Source organism: Hyla sarda, chromosome 2, assembly GCF_029499605.1.
Source record: "Hyla sarda isolate aHylSar1 chromosome 2, aHylSar1.hap1, whole genome shotgun sequence".
NCBI lineage: Eukaryota > Metazoa > Chordata > Amphibia > Anura > Hylidae > Hyla > Hyla sarda.
This window is the reverse complement of record NC_079190.1, coordinates 485874731-485889227: the sequence shown is the minus strand read 5'-3', so window position 1 is coordinate 485889227 and position 14497 is coordinate 485874731. Positions and strand designations below refer to the sequence as shown.

Sequence of the window (14497 nt, the reverse complement as noted above, 5' to 3'; positions counted from 1 at the left end):
GCCAGTAGTTTTAGGGTCTAATCACACTGCAGAATTTCTGCACATCCGCGCCAATTCCGCATTCATTTGGGTGGTTTCTGGCTTGTGCGGATTTGACACAAAATCTGCGGAATCCAATAGAAGTCTATTGGCTTTAATTTGAGGTGAAATCCGCATGCGGAAATTCTGGCGTGTCAATAGACTCTAAGGCTATGTTCAGATGGTCAAAATTCCATGCGGAATTTTGTGGAAGAATAACGGCGGAAATGTAACTGTACATTCACCTCAATGAGATTCCACTGTCCCATTAACACCGTGGAAATTCCTCTATCCACATTCCGCAAGAGTATAAGGGGATGTTCACACTGAATAATTAGCGCGGAAATCCGCTGTGTGACCTCCTAACATTAGTGTGAATGGGACCTGTTAACACTACGGAATTTCTGCGCAAAGAAAGAACATGTTCATTCTTTGGGCAAAAGCCCGTCAGCACTGCATAGCCCTCAGTGGTGACGGTGCAGTGCTGCGCGGTGCGGTCCTACCACCCAAGTATTTTGGTGGCGGCCGTCAGATGGGATCTCTGCTCGTGGAATTCACGGAGACAGAGTAATGTGAACATACCCTAAGCCTGTGTTCTATCTTGCGGAATTTCATGGCGGAATCCCATTGATGATAATGGGACTTAAATTTTGTCTAAATTCTGTGTTCTGAGTAGGGGTGTGAATCGCCAATAATTTGGCGATTCGATTCGAATCGCGATACCAGGGTGGCGATTCGATATATCGCAATATATCGCGATACTGTCATGTTGGCGATAGATCACGATATATCGCGATATTCCCTATTAAAAGCTTGGGAAAACTTATTCTAGCTGAGAAAGAACAAGATCCCGCGAGAGTTGTCCTGTGAGTGTGTACCTTCTCCTTCCTGTTTGTTCTGAGTCTGTAGTCTCGCGGTAGCAGCCTGCGAGTGGGACAGAGCTGATAACAGGTACACTGCCAACTAGTGGTCAGGAGTTTAAGTGTTATAAAAAAAAATAAGACAGACAAATAGGACTGTGACTCAGTGAGTGAAATACAGTAAATGTTAATTATAATAATTTATAAAAATTGATTCTCAGAATTTTAAAATCGATTCGGTATCGCGGAACAAAAAATCGCGATAATCGCGCAAATCGATTTTTTTTTTTTTCTTACATCCCTAGTTCTGAGAATGCAGAATCCCTCTGAAATTCCATCGGAATGCTGCCGTTTGATTCACCAACCTTTGCGGAACGGGATTTCTGCGGAATTGCAGAATTTCTGCCATGTGAACATAGCCTTAAAGGGGTATTCCAGGAAAACTTTTATTTTTTTCTTTTATTTTTTTTTAATCAGCTGGCTCCAGAAAGTTAAACAGATTTGTAAATTACTTCTATTAAAAAAAATCTTAATCCTTTCAATAATTATCAGCTGCTGAAGTTGAGTTGTTGTGGTTTTCTATCTGGCAACAGTGCTCTCTGCTGACATCTCTGCCGGTCTTGGGAACTGCACAGAGTAGAAGAGGTTTGCTATGGGGATTTGCTTGTAAACTGGGCGGTTCCCGAGACACGTGTCATCAGAGAGAACTTAGACTGAAAAGAACAACTCAACTTCATCAGCTCATAAGTACTGAAAGGATTAAGATTTTTTTTAATAGAAGTAATTTACAAATCTGTTTAACTTTCTGGAGCCAGTGGATATATAAACAAAAATATATATTTTTTTTCCTGGATAACCCCTTTAAACATGTCATTCAGTCGCTACATTATCAGGGGAATATGTGTGTAAACAAATTAATATATTTAATATATGTACAGTGATCCCTCAACTTACAATGGCCTCAACATACAATGGACTTTTCTGGACCATTGTAACTTGAAACCAGACTGAACATACTATGTACAGACAGTCCAGATCTGTGAAACGTGTCAATGGCCGGAAGAACTGATCAATCAGAAAAGACATTTTTACTGGTAAAACCCCTGTATTACTGAAGTGTATGCACTGACTGATGTCTGGTAGCGCCCCCTACAGTACAGGGAGGTATTACATGTTCTGTACTCTTTACCTGTATTACTGAAGTGTATGCACTGACTGATGTCTGGTAGCGCCCCCTACAGTACAGGGAGGTATTACATGTTCTGTACTCTTTACCTGTATTACTGGTGTATGCACTGACTGATGTCTGGTAGCGCCCCCTACAGTACAGGGAGGTATTACATGTTCTGTACACTTTACCTGTACCAGGGTTACCTGCTCCTTTGGACACCAGGTAAGGGCGACTCCATGTTACTTTTTTAGGACATTGCGTGTACTGTACAGGACCCTGAAGAAGTTCTGTCCTCTACATAGACACTGTTTCTCAAGCAGGGTGCCCCCAGCTGTTGCAAATCTACAACTCCCATCATGCCCGGACAGCCTTTGGCTGTCCGGGCATGCTGGGAGTTGTAGTTTTGCAACAGCTGGAGGCTCCCTGCTTGGGAAATACTGACATAGACCGTGATTACAGCTCCCAGCAGATCTTTATTACTTTTATATGTAAGGATTTGCTTTATCTCTATTAGTTATCTACTTATTTTTCTTTCACTCTCACTTTTTCCTATTTGTGGATGACATTTTGGTGCCTTTTAGAACCAATTATCAGGTTTCCATAGTTCTGGTCTCAACATACAATGGTTTCAACATACAATGGTCGTCCTGGAACCAAATTAATATTGTAACTTGAGGGAACACTGTATTATGTAATATATAGTTGTAGTTTTGCAACATCTGGAGGTCTGCAGGTTGGAGACCACTGCTCTAGGGGAGACTTGCCCTCTTCATACTCTGTGCTATTAATAGGCAGCTTAGTGTATAGTCGTATATGTATCGGGGGGGGGGGGGGGGGGGATGGGGAGACTTGACTTATTTAGACTTTTTGTTAATCTGGCCGAACTCATTTATAGTTCACATGCTGTATGTGTTCAGCGAAGTAGACAGGAAAAAGAGGGGAATTGGGTGGAGCGCTTCTGCTTGTAAAGAACAGGACTAAAACGCCACGGTTGCACAGGACAAAAAATGTATTGAGCTAGAAATAGGACAACGCGTTTCAACGCTAACAAGCGCCTTCCTCAGGTCCACAGAGATCAAGCAAGTGCGTCCTGGAGATGTTTGCTGTGCAGCGGTTACATGCCACCGCTGCACAGCAAACCTCTCCAGGACGCACTTGCTTGATCTCTGTGGACCTGAGGAAGGCGCTTGTTAGCGTTGAAACGCGTTGTCCTATTTCTAGCTCAATACATTTTTTGTCCTGTGCAACCGTGGCGTTTTAGTCCTGTTCTTTACAAGCAGAAGCGCTCCACCCAATTCCCCTCTTCTTCCTGTCTACTTCGCATTCACATTTCGGTACCCTTGGGGTTACGGAAAAGGGGAAAGTGAGCCGCATACTGCATACATCCCACTCACCCCATCCCCTGTAGAGGGTTTTTTGTTTTGCCCTGCTGGAATCTCACGGTGGACCACGATGATACCCAAGATGAGGTGATGAGTTGGGCCCCTTGGTTCCTACTACCATTATCAGAGTGTGCCCCTCCTTTTTTACTTCTGCCTCTGTATGTGTTCAGCGCATTGTCAATTCTTGATGTTATAGGAGAAAAGGTAGGTAAAAGTGGGGAGTGGTGTAGAGCACTTCTGCTGAATAAGGACAGACTCCACGTGTAGCACAGGACTATTTATTAGAAAATGAAAGGACAACGCGTTTTGGCACTTACAAGCACCTTCATCAGGTCCACAGAGGATGAGAGAGATGTGTCCTGTGGTGCCGGCTGTGCTGGTGCGGCTCTCGTTATAACATCGTGATGTTATAGAAGAAATTTTTTTCTTTTTTATATCTGTATAGATATATAGATATTTATTTTTATTAATAATAAAATTATTTGTTTTATAGCTGTCGTATGGCATATTCGCATTAGCCTCCATATTGTCGTATTTGAGAAGCCCATTTATCTGACCCTGGGGAGAAAGTCTGCCAAGTATTGGATGGTTTAAAGGGGAACTCCGGTGGAAAACTTTTTTTTAAATTTTTTTTTTTTTTAAATCAACCGGTGCCAGAAAGTAAATTACTTCTATTAAAAAAAATCTTAATCCTTCCAGTACTTTTCTTTTTATAACTCAGTGCTCTCTGCTGACATCTCTGTCCATTTTAGGAACTGTCCAGAGCAGAATATGTTTTCTATGGGGATTTTCTCCTACTCTGGACACTTCCTAAAATGGACAGAGATGTCAGCAGAGAGCACTGTGCTCTTGATGTCAGCAGAGAGCTCTGTGTTCCAAAAAAAAAAAAAAAAATTCCTCTGTAGTTTTCAGCAGCTAATAAGTACTGGAAGGATTAATTTTTTTTTTTATAGAAGTAATTTACAAATCTGTTTAACTTCCCCCTTTAAGTAACTTATACTAAGAGTGAATAGTGCTCCTAGCTTATGCAGACGCAAGATTAAGGGGGTTGGTCTCTCAGAAGTCGGGATTAACTATCTTATGTGTATGGGTGCATGTCATAATTCCTCTGATGGCTGTGGTTGGGAGAATAGATTGCATTTCAAGATGGCTGATCCTGTTTTCTCACAAGTTGCACAATAGATCAATGGCAGCTGCTTAGACTGGGTTTACATTGTGTTTTTGTCTCTGTATACATTGGGATACTATCATTTAGATATTCTGCGCAGAGCTGTGGAGTCGGTAGATAAATATTAGACTCCCCTGTATTAATATGTGAATGTATTTATAAACACTTACAGTTGAATCCAAGAAGCTGTTCCACCAAGTTCTTTTAAGCTCTTCTAGCAGAGAGGTAGTTGGGCAGAAGCTGCTGCCTTCTCCTTTTTGTGTGCTGATCTGCTGCTGAAGATAGGGCAGTGGGAGGATCCAGGAAGGGGCATTTATTATAAAACATGATTTCCCTAGTAGAATCCCATAGTAATGTTTAAAGTTTAAGCTAACAATAGGAGTTTACACGTTTTTATAGCCTTAGCTGAATGGCAGCAGTTTTTCCAATGGTTTACAGCTTCAGTCTTGAACTATTGACCCTCCATTCCCTTCACTTATTCAAGTGTCTCTAGTCCTGCAAAAAAACATATTTACTTAATCCCTTATCAGTGAGAGGGTAGGTTACCCATGGGTTCCCTGTAACAGCAGAACACAACACTATGGAAAGTATAAGTATTACTGCTCCTAATTGTGAGTTGTGTGCCATATAGTGAAGCACATGAAAAGCTTCTTCACGGTCCCTAACGTGTTCGTTTTGCGGTTACGTGAAGCACTGCATGCCTTGGTCTTTATTCTTACAGTAGAGAAGTCATTAATTATAATTTTTTGTGAATTTGAACATTTAAACTTGCTTTTTTTTTTTTATTCCAATCTAAATTTAGTAGGAGTTGGAGTCGATTCATTGTTTGCCGACTCAGACTCCAGGTACCCAAAATTTTGTCCGACTCCTCGACTCCCCCTCCACAGCCCTGATTCTGCGGCACTACCATAGTTCTTAACGAGACCTTCTCTCCTAAATGTCTCCATCCAATCTGTAGGCATAGTTTTGTGGGGAAAGTTCCAGAATAATTAATAACTTTTTTCATGTGACTGGTTCTCTTTTCTAGACAAGAGTTTGTTTTGTGTTTTCCATGTCCATATAAGTTTTATTTGTGGGATAAAGTCTACTACATTTTTGTCTACCTTAAAGGGAACCAAGCACTAGATTTTTACCATATATAAAGTTTTTGCCCCCAGGTAAGGTGAGGATAGGACGTTTGTAAGTTACCCCCACAGCCCCATAAGTAGTCCCCTTGGCGGGGAGCTATACTTACCGGGTCCCGTCGCTCCGGCAGTAGTGAGGCTGACCCGTGTCATCGCTCTGCTTTGTCTGCTTAGGTAGCAGTGCGAAGACGCGGGCATAACTTACAAACTTCATATCCCACCATTCCTGGGGGCAGAAACTCCCCCCAGGGAGGGTGTGGATAAAGATTTTACCGTATATAACTATAACGCATTGCCAAGCATTATATATGGTAAAATGTACTGCTTGGGTCCCTTTAATTTACCTCTTCCCATTGAGAATGTATAGGAAAGATGCGAGGAATAGCTTTTAGTCAAATGATTGATTGATTGATTGATTGACAACTATTGATGGTCTATTTGTAACGCTGGGCTGTGATCGAGTAGAAAAATGTCAGCAGTACATACATTAGAACATTAAAAAGCCCCCCCCCCCCCCCCCACCTACATACTTCTTACAATGTCTTCTGTATAGTAAAAAAAAATAAAAGATAAATAAAAAATATAAGCTATATTTGCGGACTCACAGTGTGCCCTAACCTTTTACTGTGCTTTTTTCCTAGGTGGTGTGGCGGCAGTACAATCTGATGGAGTCCAGGCCACGGGTATGTGATTATCTTATCGTATTCTGATAATGCGCTAGTAGACGCGGGCCTCGCTTTTCCCTGTCAGGCTGCCAGTTTTGTGTTTGCATTCACTTTCCCATAGGTCCTCGTTTTTTCTTCACGTTGGTCCTCTAACCTCATTATTACGTGCTAATATAATACAATCTCTCCTTCTAAGACAGAGCCCCGTCTATTCCCGTTTCATGATCAAAGCCCAAGTAAAATGCAATTAATGGCATCAATAAAGCGTCTTTTTTGCCAGGGTTGGATTTCAAGTTCAGTAACTAGACGCTCGGCAGGATAAGTGGAGCGCTCTTTCAATATTTAGCCAAGTTCTAAAGTATCCCGAGAAATACCTTACCATGCCGGCGTTGAACTTGCTTGGCGGCGATCCAGAATGTTGTAATGTCGCTGAGTGGAGTTGGTGTTATCTGAGGTAGTGTGTAGAACTGCTGCCTGTCAGCGCTGTTTTCACGTTGCTTCGTGTTCTGATTAGAGGGCTGAAGCGGGGTTCTCCAACCTGTTTCAAAACTACAATTCCCCTCATGCCCGGACAGCCAAAAGCTTTCCGAGCATGATGGGAGTTGTAATTTTGCAACAGCTGGACAGCCAGTGGTTCAAGAACACTAGGTTAAAGTGATGGGAAATACTTCAGATGCTGACTATATGACTATTTGTATTGTACTATAGAAAGGAAAACAATTTGGAATGTCTCGATAACATATACGGTATATATTTTTTTACCAATACTGAAGAAAGTGCGCAAAAAAAACCAAAACAAGTTGCATAACGGCAGCAGAGATGGCTCTAGACTTTGTAAAGCCTTAGGCGAAAGTCAAACATGTGGACCTCACCGACACTCATAATTAAGATATGACCCCAGTAGTTAGGTAGGGAATCCCCCCAGTAGGTAGGTAATCCCACCCTATTAGATAGAATCGTCCAGTAGTTAGGCAATACTCCCCTTTTGGGTAGAATTTCCCCAGAAGATGGACAAGTAGGTATCCCCTCCTATTAGTTTGAAGCCTCTGGTAGGTAGGTAGCCAGGTAGGCAGGAAACCTCCTGTTAGGTAGAGGACACCATTAAGTTATTCCTCCACCCCCCCCCCCCCCCCCACACACACACACACACACACACAAGTCTTCTCTAAAAGGAAACAAGACCCCTGCTTACCTGCCCTCCACTCCTGCGCTGAGGCCTATACATACTTTACCCTGTTAAGTGGTGCAGGACGTGCAGGACCTTCTCCTGCAAACCACAGGAGAAGGTCCTGCAGTAAAAAGCCCTGTTCTCCAAACTGTGGACCTCCCAATTGTTGCAAGGTTTTGAGTCCCAGCATGTCCAGAGTTGTTGTTTTACAACAGCTGGAGGTCCACAGTTTGGAGACCTAGGATCTATACCATATATCTGTTAGTGCTGTGTGTCATACATATGTTGGATAGTTTTCATTTCCCCCATACCATTGCTGTGGGTATTTTTCTGCATGGGATTTATTTGGTTGTCAATCAATTAAAAACAGCTAAAAATAAATAAAATTAGGATGACTAGATCACCAGTAAACCTCCTCGGAGACTGCTTTTACAGAAGTATATAAAGGGCATTTTTTTAGAACTTGTATTGTGACCTAATAAATAAATATATAATATAATTTTTTTTATATTTATTTTAAAAGAAGTAAAAATTCTTATTGTAACTTCAATAGTTTTACAAATATATTATGATAAATAAATTTGCTATCTCATAACCGTACCAACCTGTACAATATCAAAAAATACCATGTTTAAAATAAATAAAATCCAAAATCTGAGGTGGTCTTTTTACATTGTAGTTCAAGTAAAATCTTTGACTGTCAGAATATAGGTTACTCTTGGGCTTCTAAGATCAAAATGAGCTTGGTGTTAAAGGAGTTAATAGTTGTGCTAAAAATATATTGTGCTGCATTTTTTTTTTAACCTTATTTTTGCTGTATCCTTACTCATTCCATTATCTGCCCTGTTTGCTCCATGTTTGTTGGAGACCTGACGTTTACTCTGGCGTACACAAGCCCATTTAAAGTCAGCCTTTTCATGTGTTCGGCAGCGTTGTCTTATACACTTACAGGCCGCGCAGGCTGCCGGCAGTGATGCAGATTTAATGCGACAGCCTCTCCTGACGGCGCACTGATCTCGCTAATAATGCAGCGCCGGAGGCTTTTTCAGCAGATGTTACTTCTGTTCTGCCGTTGGAGTCACCTGTGTAACATTCGCCGTTACATCTATAAGACTATATTTCATAGCCTATCTCTTCCTCCCTTCAAAATAAGAAAAAGGTGACAGATGGGTCATGTAGATATTATGGTCTGTGGATCGACGTTGGCATTCCAGCTACTCCGCCTGTTACTGAGCGCAGAGCTTTATCAGATGGCCTTCCATGATGTTAAGACATATTTCCTGGTTTATAGCCATCTTCCAAAGTATGTTGTGTCATGATGCCGGAGCCCCTTCACTGTTTTTTCCATTTTGTCACTCTTGACCATTTACTGCATAGAGAACTGCAACACAATCCTATTCAAGTGAATGGAGGTGTGCTGCAGTTCCCTATAAAGGGGTGCAGGACTGTTAAACCTTTAGGATCAGTGGAGTGATAAATATCAGACCTGAACCAGTCGTAAAGTGATGCCATATCCTAATGATATAACATTATTTAACATTATTTTTTTTAAATGTAATCTTTAAATGTAATCTTTCTTTTTTAGATTGCTTCTAGAAGTGGATCTTCCTTAAATGAATTCTTTAGTGAAAAATATTCCCCCCCCCACGATCTTCTGAATAGGGGCCCCGGCAGTCTGCTGGGAGGGGGTCGTGCGGACCCCCTCACGGAGTGCCGGCTGACGCACCCCCTCCATGTAACCCATAGAGATACATGGAAGGGGTGTGTCGGCCGCGGCTTCCTGCAGGGTTCGAAACGGCCGCTTTCAGCAAACTGCTGTGGTTCTGTTCAGGAGATTGCAGGGGGGCCCCAGCTCACCCCCCCCCCCCCCCCCCCCCCCGCGAACTATAACTTATGCCCTATCCGAAGGATGGGGGATAAGTTATCATTTGTTGCACTACTCCTTTAAATGGGGTTATCCCACATTGAAAAAATGTATCCCCTATCCATAGAATAGGTGACTAGTTGATGGGATGGGGTTCGACTGCTCCATTCATTTTGGGGGAAATTCCGCCTCCATTCTTGTAGCCGGTTGGACCTCACTGTACACCTAGGGTATCCCCTATCCCAGCATTTTCGAAACAGTGTCTCCAGCTGTTGAAAAAAACTACAACTCCCAGCATGCCCGGACAGCCAGCGGCTGTCCGGGAATGCTGGGAGTTGTAGTTTAACAACAACTGGATACACACTTTGTTTGGAAAACCCTGAGATGGGAGATACCCGAGAGGGGAAATTTAAATATATGATTTTTCAATATGGCTGCAATTCTGATTAACTCAATTGGCTGCCACCTGTAGTTCTACCAAAGGCGATTCTTGGTGTTACCTTCTAACTCTGAAATTGGAAAAAAAATAAAGGAAGTAATATCTAAATTGTAAACTAACATATTATCAGGATTAGAAAGACAAAGCTGAATTCTTCCGAAAACAGCACCACTCCTTTCCTCAGGTTGTGTGTGGTATTACAGTTCTATTAAAGGAAAGTGAGCCAAAACAAGTGTGGTGCTGTTTTCTGGGATAAATCAGCAATGTTTTATTGATCCTGGATGACCCCTTTTAGCCTATAGTATAATATATACTCACTGGCCACTTTAGTTATTTTTGTTAACAAGCAATCCAAGCATCAGAATGGGGAAGAAGGGATTTAAGTGACTTAGAACTAGGTATGGTGGTTGGTGTTGGAATATTTCAGAAACTGCTGATCTATTGGGAGTTTTACGCACAACTATCTCTAGGGTTTACAGAGAATAGTCCAAAAAATATCCAGTGAGCAGCAGTTGTACGGAAGGAAATTTCTTGAAGATGTCAGAGAAGAATAGGCAGACTGGTTTGAGGTCACGGGCAAACTTGTCCAAATATGAAGCAGATGGGCTACAGCAGCAGAAGACCACAGAATGCCCCTCCTGTCATCTAAGAACAGGAAGCGGAGGCTACAATTCACATAGGCACCAAAACTGGACAATGGAAGATGGAAGAATGTTGTCTGGTCTGATGAGTCTCTGTTCCAGCTGTGATATTCAGATGGAAGGGTCAGAATTTGGTGTAAACAACTTTGAAAGCCTGGATCCATCCTGCCTTGTATCAGGTTCAGGCTGGTGGTGGTGTAATGATGTGGGGAACATTTTCTGGGCACACTTTGGGCCCCTTAGTAACAAATGAACCTGGTATAAACACGACAGCCTACCTGAGTATTGTTACTGACCATGTCTATCCCTTCATGACCACAGTGGATCCATCTTCTGATGATACTTCCAGCAGGATAATGCTCCATGTCACGACATCATCTCATACAGGACAAGAGATCACATGACTCCAATGGCCTCCACAGTCACCAGATCTCATCCAATAGATCACTGCTGGACTGTGGTGGAATCAGAGATTCTCATTATGGATGTGCAGAGGACAAATCTACTCCGTGATGTCGTCATGTCCATATGGAGGGACTTTGTGATGTCATCATATCCATACAGTGGGGATCAAAAGTTTGGGCACCCCAGGTAAAAATGTGTATTAATGTGCATAAAGAAGCCAAGGAAAGATGGAAAAATCTCCAAATAGCATCAAATTACAGATTACACATTCTTATAATATGTCAACAAAAGTTAGATTTTATTTCCATCATTTACACTTTCAAAATAACAGAAAACAAAAAAATGGTGTCTGCAAAAGTTTGGGCCCCCTGCAGAATTTATAGCATGCACTGCCCCCTTTGCAAAGCTGAGACCTGCCAGTGTCATGGATTGTTCTCAATCATCATCTGGGAAGACCTGGTGATGTCAATCTCAAAGGTTTTAAATGCCTAGACTCATCTGACCTTGCCCCAACAATCAGCACCATGGGTTCTTCTAAGCAGTTGTCTAGAAATCTGAAACTGAAAATAGTTGACGGTCACAAAGCTGGAGAAGGCTATAAGAAGATAGCAAAATGTCTTCAGATTTCAATATCCCCTGTTCGGAATGTAATTAAGAAATGGCAGTCATCAGGAACAGTGGAAGTTAAAGCAAGATCTGGAAGACCAAGAAAAATATCAGACAGAACAGCTCGCAGGATTGTGAGAAAAACAATTCAAAACCTACGTTTGACTGCACAATCCCTCTAGAAAGATCTGGCAGACACTGGGGTTGTGGTACACTATTCCACTATAAAGAGATACTTATAAAATATGGTCTTCATGGAAGTCATCAGAAGAAAACATCTTCTATGTCCTCACCACAAAAATCAGTGTTTGAACTTTGCAAATGAATAGTGTTGCTCACGAATATTCGCAATTCGAATATTCGTCACGAATGTCGCATATTCGCGAATTCACAAATATTACGAATTTCGCGATTTAAAATGAGCTATTACGAATATTTGTCTTTTTTTCAAACTGTTTTAAAAACTTAGCACATTGTAGGGATCTCCTTCGACTGATAAATACAATGCTTGTATCATTTCATTAAAGACCCAGGGATGAGACTGTGAGGCAAAAGGTTTATGCATGGGAATATTCGTGGAATTTCCGCTTTGGGGTTGTATTGCAGCCTGTGGCACAGGGAACATCTCACGAGTAGAAGGAAAAATGGATTCAATAAAATGTCAGCAAATTGTGGATGCTAACTTGATGCCATCTGTGAAAAAGCTGAAGTTACAGAGAGGATGGCTTCTACAAATGGATAATGATCCTAAACACACTTCGAAATCCACGGGGGATTACATCAAGAGGTGTAAACTGAAGGTTTTGCCATGGCCTTCACAATCTCCTGACCTCAACATAATTGGCAATATATGGATAGACCTTAAAAGATCAGTGCGTGACACAGCCCAGAAATCTCAAAGAAATGGAAGACTTTTCTGAGGAAGAATGGGCAAAGATACCTCAAACAAGAATTGAAAGACTCTTGGCTGGCTACAAAAAGCGTTTACAAGCTGTGATACTTGCCAAAGGGGGCAGTACAATATATTAACTCTGCAGGGTGCCCAAAGTTTTGCAGACACCATTTTTTTTTTTTCCGGTTATTTTGAAAGTGTAAATGATGGAAAGAAAATCCAACTTTTGTTGACATATAAGAATGTCTAATCTGTAATTTGATGCCTTTTGGAGATTTTTCCATCTTTCCTTGGCTTCTTTACGCACATTAATACAAATTTTTACCTGGGGTGCCCAAACTTTTGATCCCCACTGTATGGATGAACTGTGTGATGTCATCATGTCCATATGGAGGAACCGTGTGATGTCGTCATGTCTGTATGGAGCAAAATATCTGAGGAACGTTTCCAGCACCTTGTCCAAAGTATGTCATGAAGAGTGAAGGCAAAAGCGGGTTCAACCCGGTACCAGAAAGGTGTACCGAATAAAGTAGCCAGTGAGTGTATATCCAGAACAAGGTGCCATTGATGAACAACTTGGTTTAGACCAGCCGTTATCTGCCGTTGCCATCACACCCCATAACATAGCGGCTGATATTCCAGAGCTCACAGGTTCTCCTTGTATTTTTTTCGGGAGCCCCGGAGAGCAGTGGAGCTAATTTTATATAGGAGAGCGAGAGGGACATAAATATTTCGGAAAACACTAACACCTTTTAGGAAAACACAGTAACTTTTCATTCCTTCATCTGTCTGTGCCTTTAGGTTGCACAGAGCTCCTTGTATAAGTCACGGACAAAGAGCGGCTTTCTCTACGTCCCCCCCGGCCGTTATACCAGGATATAGGAATGGCGGAAAGTTAACGGTCTGCCCGAGACACAAAGCAGCCATGGTTAGACAGCCCCCCCTCCCCATGAGCCATAAACCGCCTTTATAATGGATTTATAGAGTATTACCCAAAATGTGGTGCGGTTTTATTGGGAAGGTTAAGTATAAATCATCAATTAATAAAATAGCATCGTGCCTCGCGGCCGAGCTGGATTTTTAGTATCCCCCTGCTGATACATCTGCGAGTTTTGTCTGGAGTTGTACGGAAGGGAATATGATACGTGGATCACGTGCATCGAGAATGTGACCAGGAGGAAGGGGTTACAGGTGTCTCCATAACATGTTGAATTGCACTTATTATTGGAAACATTGCTGCTTTGTACGTGAAGGTATATATGAGATTTCCAGATACCAGGTTTTCCCATTTTTATTGAAGAAAAAAAAAAGTCTGCAGCTTCCCAGTATATTCTGGTTTTTAGTTTGAGTTCAGGTTCAACTGTGAAAATTGTCCTGGCGATGAAAAAGGTCAGGGGTATGTCAAGATCCGTTGGAATGTGACAGAAAATGTCATGTGATCCTATATGGCAGTGGTCTCCAATCTGCCGACCTCCAGATGTTGCAAAACTACAACTCCCAGCATGCCCGGACAGCCAACGGCTGTCCGGGCATGCTGGGAGTTGTAGTTTTGCAACATCTGGAGGTCCGCAGATTGGAGACCACTGATATATGGCATAACCCAAATTCTGTAAGGATTTTTTTTTCCTACTCTAAGCCTCATTCACTTCGAATAAATTGTAATTTATTGCAGATTTCTAATAAGAAAAATCCATAACAAATTAGCATCTTCTAAATATACCTTTAGGCCAAAGGTTCTCAAACTTTTACGGTTCACGACTCCCTTTGTGTGTCACGATTTTCCCAAGCCACCCTAAAGTCAGAACATATTCCTGTCTAACAGTTGCAGTGTGCATATACCAGTTAGGTCGTCTTTTAAAGGGGTACTCCCGTGGAAACTTTTTTATTTTTTATTTTTTTTAAATCAACTGGTGCCAGAAAGTTAAACCGATTTGTAAATCATTTCTATTAAAAAATCTTTAATCCTTCCAGTACTTTTTAGGGGATGTATACTAAAGAGAAATCCAAAAAAGAAATGCATTTCCTCTGATGTCATGACCACAGTGCTCTCTGCTGACCTCTGCTGTCCATTTTAGGAACTGTCCAGAGCTGCAT

At 41.8% G+C, this 14497-nt stretch overlaps 1 protein-coding gene across 1 annotated transcript in view; it reads left to right on the top strand.

The window, feature by feature from the left end:
- TIAM1 (TIAM Rac1 associated GEF 1) overlaps positions 1-14497 on the top strand; it is a gene marked incomplete in the record, with an annotated part of 322739 nt that overhangs the window by 40811 nt on the left and 267431 nt on the right. Inside the window, 1 exon segment of the mRNA XM_056559538.1 lies at positions 6365-6406.